The sequence below is a fragment of the Mesoplodon densirostris genome, chromosome 3 (genome assembly GCF_025265405.1).
Source record: "Mesoplodon densirostris isolate mMesDen1 chromosome 3, mMesDen1 primary haplotype, whole genome shotgun sequence".
Classification (NCBI taxonomy): Eukaryota; Metazoa; Chordata; class Mammalia; order Artiodactyla; family Ziphiidae; genus Mesoplodon; species Mesoplodon densirostris.
The window spans coordinates 104,490,923-104,505,437 of NC_082663.1; positions in this window are offsets into that span (position 1 = coordinate 104,490,923).

Sequence of the window (14,515 nt, forward strand, 5' to 3'; positions counted from 1 at the left end):
TTTCTACTCAAATACTGATATACTCTGGGCTGTTACACAAATATTTGAGGATTAGTCCTTAAGTGATATTTTACCTACCCAGCACTCACGTATTGGCATTACACCTGAAAGCTAGATATAAACCAAGTGTTTGATAAATAACCAAATTAAGTAATAACACCTTGCACTTTTTCCTTTATTATATATAGGTGTACAAAGTAGTGATTCACAATTCTTTTTTTTTTAACATCTTTATTGGAGTATAATTGTATTAAAACGGTGTGTTAGTTTCTGCTTTATAACAAAGTGAATCAGCTATACATATATCCCCATATCTCCTCCTTCTTGCATCTCCCTCCCACCCTCCCTATCCCACCCCTCTAGGTGGTCACAAAGCACCGAGCCGATCTCCCTGTGCTATGAGGCTGCTTCCCACTAGCTATCTATTTTACATTTGGTAGTGTATATATGTCCATGCCACTCTCTCACTTCGTCCCAGCTTACCCTTCCCCTCCCCATGTCCTCAAGTCCATTCTCTACGTCTGCGTCTTTATTCCTGTACTGCCCCTAGGTTCTTCGGAACCTTTTTTTTTTTTTTTTGATTCCATATATATGTGTTAGCATATGGTATTTCTTTTTCTCTTTCTGACTTACTTCACTCTGTATGACAGACCCTAGGTCCATCCACCTCACTACAAATAGCTCAATTTCATTAATTTTTATGGCTGAGTAATATTCCATTTTATATATGTGCCACATCTACTTTATCCATTCATCTGTCAATGGACACTAAGGTTGCTTCCATTTCCTGGCTATTGTAAATAGAGCTGCAGTGAACATTGTGGTACGTGATTCTTTCTGAATTATGGTTTTTACGGGGTATACGCTCAGTAGTGGGATTGCTTGGTTGTATGGTAGTCCTATTTTTAGTTTTTAAAGGAACCTCCATACTGTTCTCCATAGTGGCTGTATCAATCTACATTCCCACCAACAGTGCAAGAGGGTTCCCTTTTCTCCACACCCTCTCCAGCATTTATTGTTTCAAGATTTTTTGATGATGGCCATTCTGACTGGTGTGAGGTGATACCTCATTGTAGTTTTGATTTGCATTTCTCTAATGATTAGTGATGTTGAGGATTCTTTCATGTGTGTGTTGGCAATCTGTATATCATCTTCGGAGAAATGTCTATTTAGGTCTTCTGCCCATTTTTGGATTGGGTTTTTGTTTTTTTGATATTGAGCTGCATGAGTTGCTTGTATTTTTTGGAGATTAATCCTTTGTCACTTGCTTCATTTGCATATATTTTATCCCATTCTGAGGGTTGTCTTTTCATCTTGTTTATGGTTTCCTTTGCTGTGCAAAAGCGTTTAAATTTCATTAGATCCCATTTGTTTATTTTTGTTTTTATTTCCATTTCTCTAGGAGGTGGGTCAAAAAGGATCTTGCTGTGATTTATGTCATAGAGTGTTCTGCCTATGTCTTCCTCTAAGAGTTTTATAGTGTCTTGCCTTACATTTAGGTCTTTAACCCATTTTGAGTTTATTTTTGTGTATGGTGTTAGGGAGTGCTCTAATTTCATTCTTTTACATGTAGCTGTCCAGTTTTCCCAGCACCACTTATTGAAGAGCCTGTCTTTTTTCCATTGAATATTCTTGCCTCTTTTATCAAAGATAAGGTGACCATACGTGCTTGGGTTTATCTCTGGGCTTTCTCTCCTGTTCCATCTATATTTCTGTTTTTGTGCCAGTACCATATCGTCTTGATTATTGTAGGTTTGTAGTATAGTCTGAAGTCCAGGAGCCTGATTCCTCCAGCTCTGTTTTTTTTCTCAAGCTTGCTTTGGCTATTCGGGGTCTTTTGTGTTTCCATACAAATTGTGAAATTTTATGTTCTATTTCTGTGAAAAATGCCATTGGTAGTTTGACAGGGATTGCACTGAATCTGTAGATTGCTTTGGATAATATAGTCATTTTCACAATGTTGATTCTTTCAATCCAAGAACATGGTATATCTCTCCATCTGCTTATATCATCTTTAATATCTTTCATCAGTGTCTTATACTTTTCTGCATACAGGACTTTTATCTCCTTAGGTAGGTTTATTCCTAGGTTTTTTATTCTTTTCATTGCAGTGGTAAATGGGAGTGTTGCCTTACTTTCTCTTTCAGATTTTTCATCGTTAGTGTATAAGAATGCAAGAGATTTCTGTGTATTAATTTTGTATCCTGCTACTTTACCAAATTCATTGATTAGCTCTAATAGTTTTCTGGTAGCATCTTTAGGATTCTCTATGTATACTCTCATGTCACCTGCAAGCAGTGACAGCGTTACGTCTTCTTTTCCTATTTGGATTCCTTTAATTTCTTTTTCTTCTCTGATTGCTGTGGCTAAAACTTTCATATCTACATAGAATTATAGTGGTAAGAGTGGGCAACCTTTTCTTGTTCCTGATCTTAGTGGAAATGGTTTCAGTTTTTCACCTTTGACAATGATGCTGGCTGTGGGTTTGTCATACATGGCCTTTATTATGTTGAGGTAAGTTCCCTCTATGCCTACTTTCTGAAGGGTTTTTATCATAAATGCTGTTGAATTTTGTCAAAAGCTTTTTCTGCATCTATTGAGATGATCATATGGTTTTTTTCCTTCAATTTGTTAGTATGGTTCATCATATTGATTGATTTGTGTATATTGAAGAATCCTTGCATTCCTGGGATAAACCCCACTTGATCATGATGTATGATCCTTTTAATGTGCTGTTGGATTCTGTTTCCTAGTATTTTATTGAGGATTGTTGCATCTATATTCATCAGTGATATTGGCCTGTAATTTTCTTTTTTGTGTGACATCTTTGTCTGGTTTTGGTATCAGGGTGATGGTGGACTTGTAGAATGAGTTTGGGAGTGTTCCTCCCTCTGCTATATTTTGGAAGTGTTTGAGAAGGATAGGTGTTAACTCTTCTCTAAATGTTTGATAGAATTCACCTGGGAAGCCATCTGGTCCTGGGCTTTTGTTTGTTGGAAGATTTTTAATCACTGTCTCAATTTCAGTGCTTCTGATTGGTCTGTTTATATTTTATATTTCTTCCTGGTTCTGTCTGGAAGGTTGTGCTTTTCTAAGAATTTGTCCATTTCTTCCAGGTTGTCCATTTTATTGGCATAGAGTTGCTTGTAGTAATCTCTCATGATCCTTTGTATTTCTACAGTGTCAGCTGTTACTTCTCCTTTTTCATTTCTAATTCTATTGTTTTGAGTCTTCTTCCTTTTTTCCTTGATCGGTCTGGCTAATGGTTTATCAAATTTGTTTATCTTCTCAAAGAACAAGCTTTTAGTTTTATTGATCTTTGCTATTGTTTCCTTCATTTCTTTTTCATTTATTTCTGATCTGATCTTTGATTTCTTTCCTTCTGCTAACTTAGGGTTTTTTTTGTTCTTCCTTCTCTAATTGTTTTTGTTTTAAGTTTAGGTCGTTTATTTGAGATGTTTCTTGTTCTTTGAAGTAGGATTGTATTGCTATAAACTTCCCTCTTAGAACTTCTTTTGCTGCATCCCATAGGTTTTGGGTCGTCGTATTTTCATTGTCATTTGTTTCTAGGTATTTTTTGATTTCCTCTTTGATTTCTTCATTGATCTCTGGGTTATTTAGTAGCATATTGTTTAGCCTCCATGTGTTTGTATTTTTTACAGTTTTTTCCCTATAATTGCTATCTAGTCTTATAGTGTTGTGGTTGGAAAAGATACTTGATATGATTTCAATTTTCTTAAATTTACCAAGGCTTGATTTGTAATGCAAGATGTGATCTATTCCTGAGAATGTTCCTTGAGCACTTGAGAAGAGAGTGTATTCTGTTGTTTTTGGAAAGGAATGTCCTATAAATATATCAATTAAGTCCATCCTGTTTAATGTGTCATTTAAAGCTTGTGTTTCCTTATTTATTTTCATTTTGGATGATCTGTCCATTGGTGAAAGTGGGGTGTTAACGTCCCCTACTATTATTGTGTTACTGTCAATTTCCCCTTTATGGCTGTTAGCATTTGCCTTATGTATTGAGGTGCTCCTATGTTGGGTGCATAAATATTTATAATTGTTATATCTTCTTCTTAGGTTGATCCCTTGATCATTACATAGTGTCCTTCTTTGTCTCTTGCAATAGTCTTTATTTTAAAGTCTGTTTCGTCTGATATGAGAATTGCTACTCCCGCTTTCTTTTGATTTCCATTTGCATTGGATATCTTTTTCCATACACTCACTTTCATTCTGTATGTGTCGGTAGGTCTGAAGTAGGTCTCTTGTAGACAGCCTATATACGGGTCTTGTTTTTCTATCCATTCAGCCAGTCTGTATCTTTTAATTGGTGTATTTAGTCCATTTACATTTTTTTTTTCTTTTTGCGGTATGCGGGCCTCTCACTGTTGTGGCCTCTCCCGTTGCGGAGCACAGGCTCCGGATGCGCAGGCCCAGCGGCCATGGCTCACGGGCCCAGCCGCTCCACGGCATATGGGATCCTCCCAGACCGGGGCACGAACCCATATCCCCTGCATCGGCAGGCGGACTCTTAACCACTGCGCCACCAGGGAGGCCCTAGTCCATTTACATTTAAGGTACTTATGGATATGTATGTTCCTATTACCATTTTCTTAATTGTTTTGGGTTTGTTTTTATAGGTCTTTTCCTCTTTTGTTTCCTGCCTAGAGAAGTTCCTTTAACATTTCTTATAAAGTTGGTTTGGTGGTACTGAATTCTTAATTTTTGCTTGTCTGTAAAGGTTTTAATTTCTCCATTGAATCTGAATGATATCCTTGCTGGGTAGAGTAATCTTGGTTGTAGGTTTTCCCTTTCATAACTTTAAATATGTCCTGCCACTCCATTCTGACTTGCAGAGTTTCTGCTGAAAGATCAGCTGTTAACCTTATGGGGATTCCCTTGTATGTTATTTGTTGATTTTCCATTGCTGCTTTTAATATTTTTTCTTTGAATTTAATTTTTGATAGTTTTATTAATATGTATCTTGGTGTGTTTCTCCTTTGATTTATCCTGTATGGGACTCTGTGCTTCCTGGACTTGATTGTCTATTTCCTTCCCCATATTAGGGAAGTTTTCAACTATAATCTCTTCAAATATTTTCTGAGTCCCTTTCTTTTTCTCTTCTTCTTCTGCGACCCCTATAATGCAAATGTTGGTGCATTTAATGTTGTCTCAGAGGTCTCTGAGACTGTCCTCAATTCTTTTCATCTTCTTTCTTTATTCTGCTCTGTGGTAGTTATTTTCAGTATTTTATCTTCCAGGTCACTTATCCGTTCTTCTGCCTCAATTTTTCTGCTATTGATTCCTTCTAGAGAATTTTTAATTTCATATTGCATTTTTCATCATTGTATGTTCGCTCTTTAGTTCTTCTAGGTCCTTGTTAAATGTTTCTTGTATTTTCTCCATTCTATTTCCAGGATTTTGGATCATCTTTACTGTCATTACTCTGAATTCTTTTTCAGGTAGACTGCCTATTTCCTCTTCATTTGTTTGCTCTGGTGGGTTTTTACCTTGCTCCTTCACCTGCTGTGTGTTTTTCTGTCTTCTCACTTTGCTTAACTTACTGTGTTTGGGATCTCCTTTTCGCAGGCTGCAGGTTCGTATTTCCCCTTGTTTTTGGTGTCTGCCCCCAGTGGCTAAGGTTTATTCTGTGAGTTGTGTAGGCTTCCTGGTGGAGGGGATTGGTGCCTGTGTTCTGGTGGATGAGGCTGCATCTTGTCTTTCTGGTGGGCAGAACCGCTTCCAGTGGTGTGATTTTGGGTGTCTGTGACCTTATTATGATTTTAGGCAGCCTCTCTGCTATGGGCGTGGTTGTTTTCCTGTCTTGCTAGTTGTTTGGCATAGGATATCCAGCACTGTAGTTTGCTGGTCTTTGAGTGGAGCTGGGTCTTAGTGTTGAGATGGAGATCTCTGGGAGAGCTTTCACCGTTTGATATTACATGGAGCCAGGAAGTCTCTGGTGGACCAGTGTCTTGAACTTGGCTCTCCCACCTCAGAGGCACAGGCCTCACACCCGGCTGGAGCACGAATAAATACCCTGTCATCCACACGGCCAGGTATGTGTGGAGGTTCTTGCCTTTTGAGAAGTCTGATGTCTTCTGCCAGCATTCAGTAGGTGTTCTGTAGGAGTTGTTCCACATGTAGATGTATTTCTGATGTATTTGTGGGGAGGAAGGTGATCTCCATGTCTTACTCCTCCACCATCTTGAAGGTCTCTCCCACATTTCTTAAAGGTTATACTTCATCTACACTTATTATAGAATATTGGCTGTATTCCCTGTTTCATATAATACATCCTAGTAACTTATGTTATACCCCGTAATTTATAGGTCTTAATCCCCTACCTGTATATTGTTCTTCCCCCTTCCCTCTTGCCACTGGTAACCACTAGTTTGTTCTCTACATCTGTGAGTCTGCTTCTTTTTTGTTATATTCACTAAATTCTTGTATTCTTTAGTGTCCACATATAAGTGATATCATGTGGTATTTGTCTTTCTCTGTCTAACTTATTTCACTTAGCATAATGCCCTCCACTTCCATCCCTTTTCCTGCAAATGGCAAAATTTCTTTCCTTTTTTATGGCTGAGTAGTATTCCATTGTACCTTGCACTTTTCATATGAACATCTTTCAGCTTCTCCTGTGAGACCTCTACATTACCACTTAGAATAAGATGACTTCTGTTTTCTAAGCTCTGGTCAATTAGGAAGGTGCAGATTTCTGGTTGATAGAAGACCTCCTTCAATCAGATACATTGGCTACAGGGAGTTTCATAACAAGAGAAGCCTTCAGTGTGAGAGCTGTAGGGGAGGAAAGGGACAAGAACAAGATAGAAAGTAAATATGAACTCAAAAAGAATATGTGTCTGGGGTGAGTACGTAAATTGACATTCATCATGATTGTCCTGAATTTACCAAGAAGATGTCCAATTTTGATTGCTATCTTTTGGTTAAGAACATGAAATCCATTTTGGAAAGTTTGTCAACCAAATAAGTAAATAAAATTTAAAACCTTTTGATGTACAAAGCTTTATATTCTCCTTTATCTGCAAAACTTAGCTTCCTGAGCAGCTTTTTCTTCTTAAGGAGGAGATTGGAAACTGTAACTCATGGGCCGTATTTGATCTACAGATGTGTGGATTCATTGGAATGGAAGCTTTGAGTTTGTCACTCTCTCCAACTCTAGCCCAGACCTGTGCCAGTTGGGCAAGAAGACAGCTTTAGGATCACACATGAAAAGAGGAATGAAAGTTTTCTATATATTCACAAACAAATAACTAGATAAAAACCCAAACCACCCCAATTTCTTTCCTCATTCAGTTAGCTAGAATTTCATTTTTTGTAAAAGCTATGAAAAATTATTGGGTTTTACTTTCAGTTTTATTTAAGACATTTACTCAACACTAAAGTAGCTATACCTTCAAGAGAAAATGGGTGGAAAATAACTAAAACAGTTCCAAGAGTATAGATTTGAAATGATCCAGATTTTTTTTTAAAAAAAGGATTGCTTCTAATAATTAGGATTAGAAGCATGGAAAATTCCAGAATCAAAAAAATTCCAGGTCTTCAATTCAACTAGAATGAAAGAAGCATAATACTCAGAAGTTTTTTACCAAAGGACTCTTCCTTCATCTGGGGCCTGCTCTCTTTGACCAGGGGTGCAGTGTGAGGAGAATGTGAGTGGTGAAGGTGGGAGATGGCTGGTCACGCCAGCCAGCTGCACAGACCCTGCCATGCAGATTGATGGGATGGAAGACAGTGTGGCTTGTTGCTTATCTGTCTGGAATAAGAAAGTGGGCTGTTTGTTAAACATTTCATTTAAATACAAAATTTGTAAGAACTGAAGAATATTCCAGTTTTATTAAGTATGTGCAGTGAATTCTTTCTGAGTAACTGGCTTTATGTCACTCAGATGTTTGCTATCTGAGCCTCTGTGACTTCTGGCCCTCCCCTCTGCCTTCCATATTGATCTGTTTCCCCCTGAGTTAGCTGCTGCCTTCATGCTCTCTCCACTTTCTGTAATTAAATGTGTTCTCAGGAAGGAACCTGGAAGCTATTTACGCTAAAGGCTAAAACTAAAGAAATGAGTAAACATTCAGTCATCAGCCAGGAGGTAGAGGAAGGATGTGGGACTTTCTAACTACCTCGTCCTCACTTTATATGATGTAGACTCATATAGACCATTTGTTTCCAAAGTGAGGGAGGTGGGTGAGTATTCCAGGAGGTACTCAAGATAATCCATATTAGAACATACATACACATGCACACACGCACACTCAAACTCATATTTTAAATTCACATTTCTGTGTTTGGTTTTATAATACACATAATATGCTAGCACTTATTACACGTATATAATATACAAATATACATATAGGGATTTTTGATGGATGTATGTGTCAACTAGACTGGGCTAAGGGATGCCCAGATAACTGGCAAAATATTATTTTGGGGTGTGTCTGTGAGGATGTTTCCAGAAGAGGTTAACATTTGTGTTGTTAGATTGAGTAAAGAAGATGCTGTCACCAGTGTGGGTGGGCATCTTCAAGCCTCTGAGGGCCCGAATAGAATACAGAGGCAGAAAAAGGATCAATTTGCTCTCTGCTGGTGCTGGAACATCCATGCTATCCTGCCATTGGACATTGGTGCTCCTCGTTCTTGGGACTTCAGACTTGGACCAGGACTGGAAGACCATTGGGCCCCCCGTTCTCAGGCCTTAGGGTTTGGGCTGGAGTTACACTCCTGGCTTTCCTGGGCCTCCAGCTTGTAGATGGCAGGTTGAATCATTTCTCAGCCTCCATAGTTGCATAAGCCAATCCCTCATAATAAATCTCTTTCTATATATTTGTATATATCCAATTTGTTCTGTTTCCTTGGAGAACCCTGACAAATACAGATGTCATGATCAACAGTTGTTTTTTTCCTGATCAAACTATAATGTCAAATATTTTGGAGATTACTTATTTAGATGATCATCTGTACACTTGCCCATAAAGCTGTCCTTGTTTTTCAAATGTTTGGTATAGTACTTACATAATGAAATTATTTGTCTTTATAAGTCCTCTTTTTGCTGTCTCTTTTCTCACACTTTATCGTAGTCAAATGTGTTCTGCTATGTCAGATGGGGGGTAGTTGGCAAATGATTCTTAGTTCATGTCTGGGGTTTTGACCTCTGGAGACTTCTCTTACTTTTTTCACATCTCAACTATCCCTGCAAAAGAATGTTAGTTATATTTAATCCAGTATTTCCAGGAGGTTTTAAAAAAATGTGTCATATATACTATAATTCCAGAAATGGAGTTATTACATTTCAATCAGGGAAAATGCTTTCTTATTACCCTCCTATTTTGTTTTACTATGCAGCTGAATAAGTTTCTCCTTATTACTCATTTTTTCTTAATTCTTAACTGCTACTGTCTGTTCATTCTTTCAAGGAAATTTACTATTAATTTTGTCAAGTTCAAAAGAAAGTGCCACTGAGAATTTCATTATGTGTGGATTAGTACTATGATTGCTACACACTTTAAGGAGATGTCTTCTAGCCATTTCCCCTACAGAGCTACTCTTTCTAACAAATAAAAATTTCAAAGCCATCATTTCCTCCAGGTCTGGCATATATATTTATAAGATGGGACTACTATAAACATTTTCTAGCCAGCCGGGGTGGGCGGCGCTGGAGCTGAGGCTCGGGCTTTGGTCAGAGCGCAGGGAGAGGACTGGGGCTGGCGGCGAGAACTCAGCCGGAAGGGGGCTAATGTGCCACAGCTAGCCGGGAGGGAGTCCGGGAAAACTGTGGAGCTGCCGAAGAGGCAGGAGACTTTTTCTTCCCTCTTGGTTTCCTGGTGCGCGAGGAGAGGGGATTAAGAGCGCCACGTAAAGGAGCTCCAGAGACGGGTGCGAGTCGCGGCTGAAAGCGCGGAGCCCAGAGACGGGCGTGGGACGCTGGGGCTGCTGCTGCCACCGCCAAGAAGCCTGTGTGCGAGTGCAGGTCACTGTCCACACCGCCCTTCCGGGAGCCTGTGCAGCCTGCCACTGCCGGGGTCCCGGGATCCAGGGGCGGCTTCCCTGGGAGAACGCACGGCGCGCCTCGGGCTGGTGCAACGTCACGCCGACCTCTGCCGCTGCAGGCTCGCCCCGCACTCCGTGCCCCTCCCTCCCGCCCGGCCTGAGTGAGCCAGAGTCCCCGAAGAGGCTGCTCCTTTAACCCTGTCCTGTCTGAGTGAAGAACAGACGCCCTCCGGCGACCTACACGCAGAGGCGGGGCCAAATCCAAAGCTGAGACCCAGGAGCTGTGAGAACAAAGAAGAGAAAGGGAAACCTCTCCCAGCAGCCTCAGAAGCAGCGGATTAAAGCTCCACAATCAACTTGATGTACCCTGCATCTGTGGAATACATGAATAGACAACAAATCATCCCAAATTGAGTAGCCAGGAGTCAGTGCTGTGCCTCTGAGGTGGGAGAGCGAACTTCAGGACACTGGTCCACAAGAGACCTCCCAGCTCCACATAATATCAAACGGCGAAAATCTTCCAGAGATCTCCATCTCAACACCAGCACCCAGCTTCACTCAACGACCAGCAAGCTACAGTGCTGGACACCCTATGCCAAACAACTAGCAAGACAGGAACACAACGCCACCCATTAGCAGAGAGGCTGCCTCAAATCATAAAAAGTCCGCGAACACCCCAAAACACACCACCAGACGTGGACCTGCCCACCAGAAAGACAAGATCCAGCCTCATCCACCAGAACACAGGCAGTAGTCCCCTCCACCAAGAAGCCTACACAACCCACTAAACCAACCTTAGCCACTGGGGACAGACACCAAAAACAACGGGAACTACGAACCTGCAGCCTGCAAAAAGGAGACCCCAAACACAGTAACATAAGCAAAATGAGAAGACAGAAAAACACACAGCAGGAGAAGGAGCAAGATAAAAACCCACCAGACCTAACAAATGAAGAGGTAATAGGCAGTCTATCTGAAAAAGAATTCAGAATAATGATGGTAAAGATGATCCAAAATCTTGGAAATAGAATAGACAAAATGCAAGAAACAGTTAACAAGGACCTAGAAGAACTAAAGATGAATCAAGCATCGATTAAAAACACAATAAATGAAATAAAAAATACTCTAGATGGGATCAATAGCAGAATAACTGAGGCAGAAGAACGGATAAGTGAGGTGGAAGATAAAATAGTGGAAATAACTGCTGCACAGCAAAATAAAGAAAAAAGAATGAAAAGAACAGAGGACAGTCTCAGAGACCTCTGGGACAACATTAAACGCACCAACATTCGAATTATAGGGGTTCCAGAAGAAGAAGAGAAAAAGAAAGGGACTGAGAAAATATTTGAAGAGATTATAGTTGAAAACTTCCCTAATATGGGAAAGGAAATAGTTAATCAAGTCCAGGAGGCACAGAGAGTCCCATACAGAATAAATCCAAGGAGAAATACACCAAGACACATATTAATCAAACTGTCAAAAATTAAACACAAAGAAATCATATTAAAAGCAGCAAGGCAAAAACAACAAATAACACACAAGGGAATCCCCATCAGGATAACAGCTGATCTCTCAGCAGAAACTCTACAAGCCAGAAGGGAGTGGCAGGACATACTTAAAGTGATGAAGGAGAAAAACCTGCAGCCAAGATTACTCTACCCAGCAAGGATCTCATTCAGATTTGATGGAGAAATTAAAACCTTTACAGACAAGCAAATGCTGAGAGAGTTCAGCACCACCAAACCAGCTTTACAACAAATGCTAAAGGAACTTCTCTAGGCAAGAAACACAACAGAAGGAAAAGAACTACAATAACGAACCCAAAACAATTAAGAAAATGGGAATAGGAACATACATATCAATAATTACCTTAAATGTAAATGGACTAAATGCTCCCACCAAAAGACACAGACTGGCTGAATGGATACAAAACAAGACCCATATATATGCTGTCTACAAGAGACCCACTTCAGACCTAGGGACACATACAGACTGAAAGTAAGGGGATGGAAAAAGATATTCCATGCAAATGGAAACCAAAAGAAAGCTGGAGTAGCAATTCTCATATCAGACAAAATAGACTTTAAAATAAAGACTGCTAGAAGAGACAAAGAAGGACACTACATAATGATCAAGGGATCAATCCAAGAAGAAGATATAACAATTGTAAATATTTATGCACCAAACATAGGAGCACCTCAATACATAAGGGAAATATTAACAGCCATAAAAGGAGAAATCGACAGTAACACAATCATAGTAGGGGACTTTAACACCCCACTTTCACCAATGGACAGGTCATCCAAAATGAAAATAAATAAGGAAACACAAGCTTTAAATGATACATTAAACAAGATGGACTTAATTGATATTTATAGGACATTCCATCCAAAAACAAGAGAATACACATTTTTCTCAAGTGCTCATGGAACATTCTCCAGGATAGATCATATCTTGGGTCACAAATCAAGCCTTGGTAAATTTAAGAAAATTGAAATTGTATCAAGTATCTTTTCCGACCACAATGCTATGAGACTAGATATCAATTACAGGAAAAGAGCTGTAAAACATACAAACACATGGAGGCTAAACAATACACTACTTAATAACGAAGTGATCACTGAAGAAATCAAAGAGGAAATTAAAAAATACCTAGAAACAAATGACAATGGAGACACGACGACCCAAAACCTATGGGATGCAGCAAAAGCAGTTCTAAGAGGGAAGTTTATAGCAATACAATCCCACCTTAAGAAACAGGAAATATCTCGAATAAACAACCTAACCTTGCACCTAAAGCAATTAGAGAAAGAAGAACAAAAACATCCCAAAGTTAGCAGAAGGAAAGAAATCATAAAAATCAGATCAGAAATAAATGAAAAAGAAATGAAGGAAACGATAGCAAAGATCAATAAAACTAAAAGCTGGTTCTTTGAGAAGATAAACAAAATTGATAAACCATTAGCCAGACTCATCAAGAAAAAAAGGGAGAAGACTCAAATCAATAGAATTAGAAATGAAAAAGGAGAAGTAACAACTGACACGGCAGAAATACAAAAGATCATGAGAGATTACTATAAGCAACTCTATGCCAATAAAATGCACAACCTGGAAGAAATGGACAAATTCTTAGAAATGCACAACCTGCCAAGACTGAATCAGGAAGAAATAGAAAATATGAACAGACCAATCACAAGCACTGAAATTGAAACTGTGATAAAAAATCTTCCAACAAGCAAAAGCCCAGGACCAGATGGCTTCACAGGCGAATTCTATCAAGCATTTAGAGAAGAGCTAACACCTATCCTTCTCAAACTCTTCCAAAATATAGCAGAGGGAGAAACACTCCCAAACTCATTCTACGAGGCCACCATCACCTTGATACCAAAACCAGACAAGGATGTCACAAAGAAAGAAAACTACAGGCCAATATCACTGATGAACATAGATGCAAAAATCCTCAACAAAATACTAGCAAACAGAATCCAACAGCACATTAAAAGGATCATACACCATGATCAAGTGGGGTTTATTCCAGGAATGCAAGGATTCTTCAATATACGCAAATCAATCAATGTGATACACCATATTAACAAACTGAAGGAGAAAAACCATATGATCATCTCAATAGATGCAGAGAAAGCTTTTGACAAAATTCAACACCCATTTATGATAAAAACCCTGCAGAAAGTAGGCATAGAGGGAACTTTCCTCAACATAATAAAGGCCATATATGACAAACCCACAGCCAGCATCGTCCTCAATGGTGAAAAACTGAAACCATTTCCACTAAGATCAGGAACAAGACACGGTTGCCCACTCTCACCACTCTTATTCAACCTAGTTTTGGAAGTTTTAGCCACAGCAATCAGAGAAGAAAAGGAAATAAAAGGAATCCAAATGGGAAAAGAAGAAGTAAAGCTGTCACTGTTTGCAGATGACATGATACTATACATAGAGAATCCTAAAGATGCTACCAGAAAACTACTAGAGCTAATCAATGAATTTGGTAAAGTTGCAGGATACAAAATTAATGCACAGAAATCTCTGGCATTCCTATATACTAATGATGAAAAATCTGAAAGTGAAATCAAGGAAACACTCCCATTTACCATTGCAACAAAAAGAATAAAATATCTAGGAATAAACCTACCTAAGGAGACAAAAGACCTGTATGCAGAAAATTATAAGACACTGATGAAAGAAATTAAAGATGATACAAATAGATGGAGAGATGTACCATGTTCTTGGATTGGAAGAATCAACATTGTGAAAATGACTCTACTACCCAAAGCAATCTACAGATTCAATGCAATACCTATCAAACTACCAATGGCATTTTTCACAGAACTAGAACAAAAAATTTCACAATTTGTATGGAAACACAAAAGACCCCGAATAGCCAAAGCAATCTTGAGAACGAAAAACGGAGCTGGAGGAATCAGGCTCCCTGACTTCAGACTATACTACAAAGCTACAGTAATCAAGACAGTATGGTACTGGCACAAAA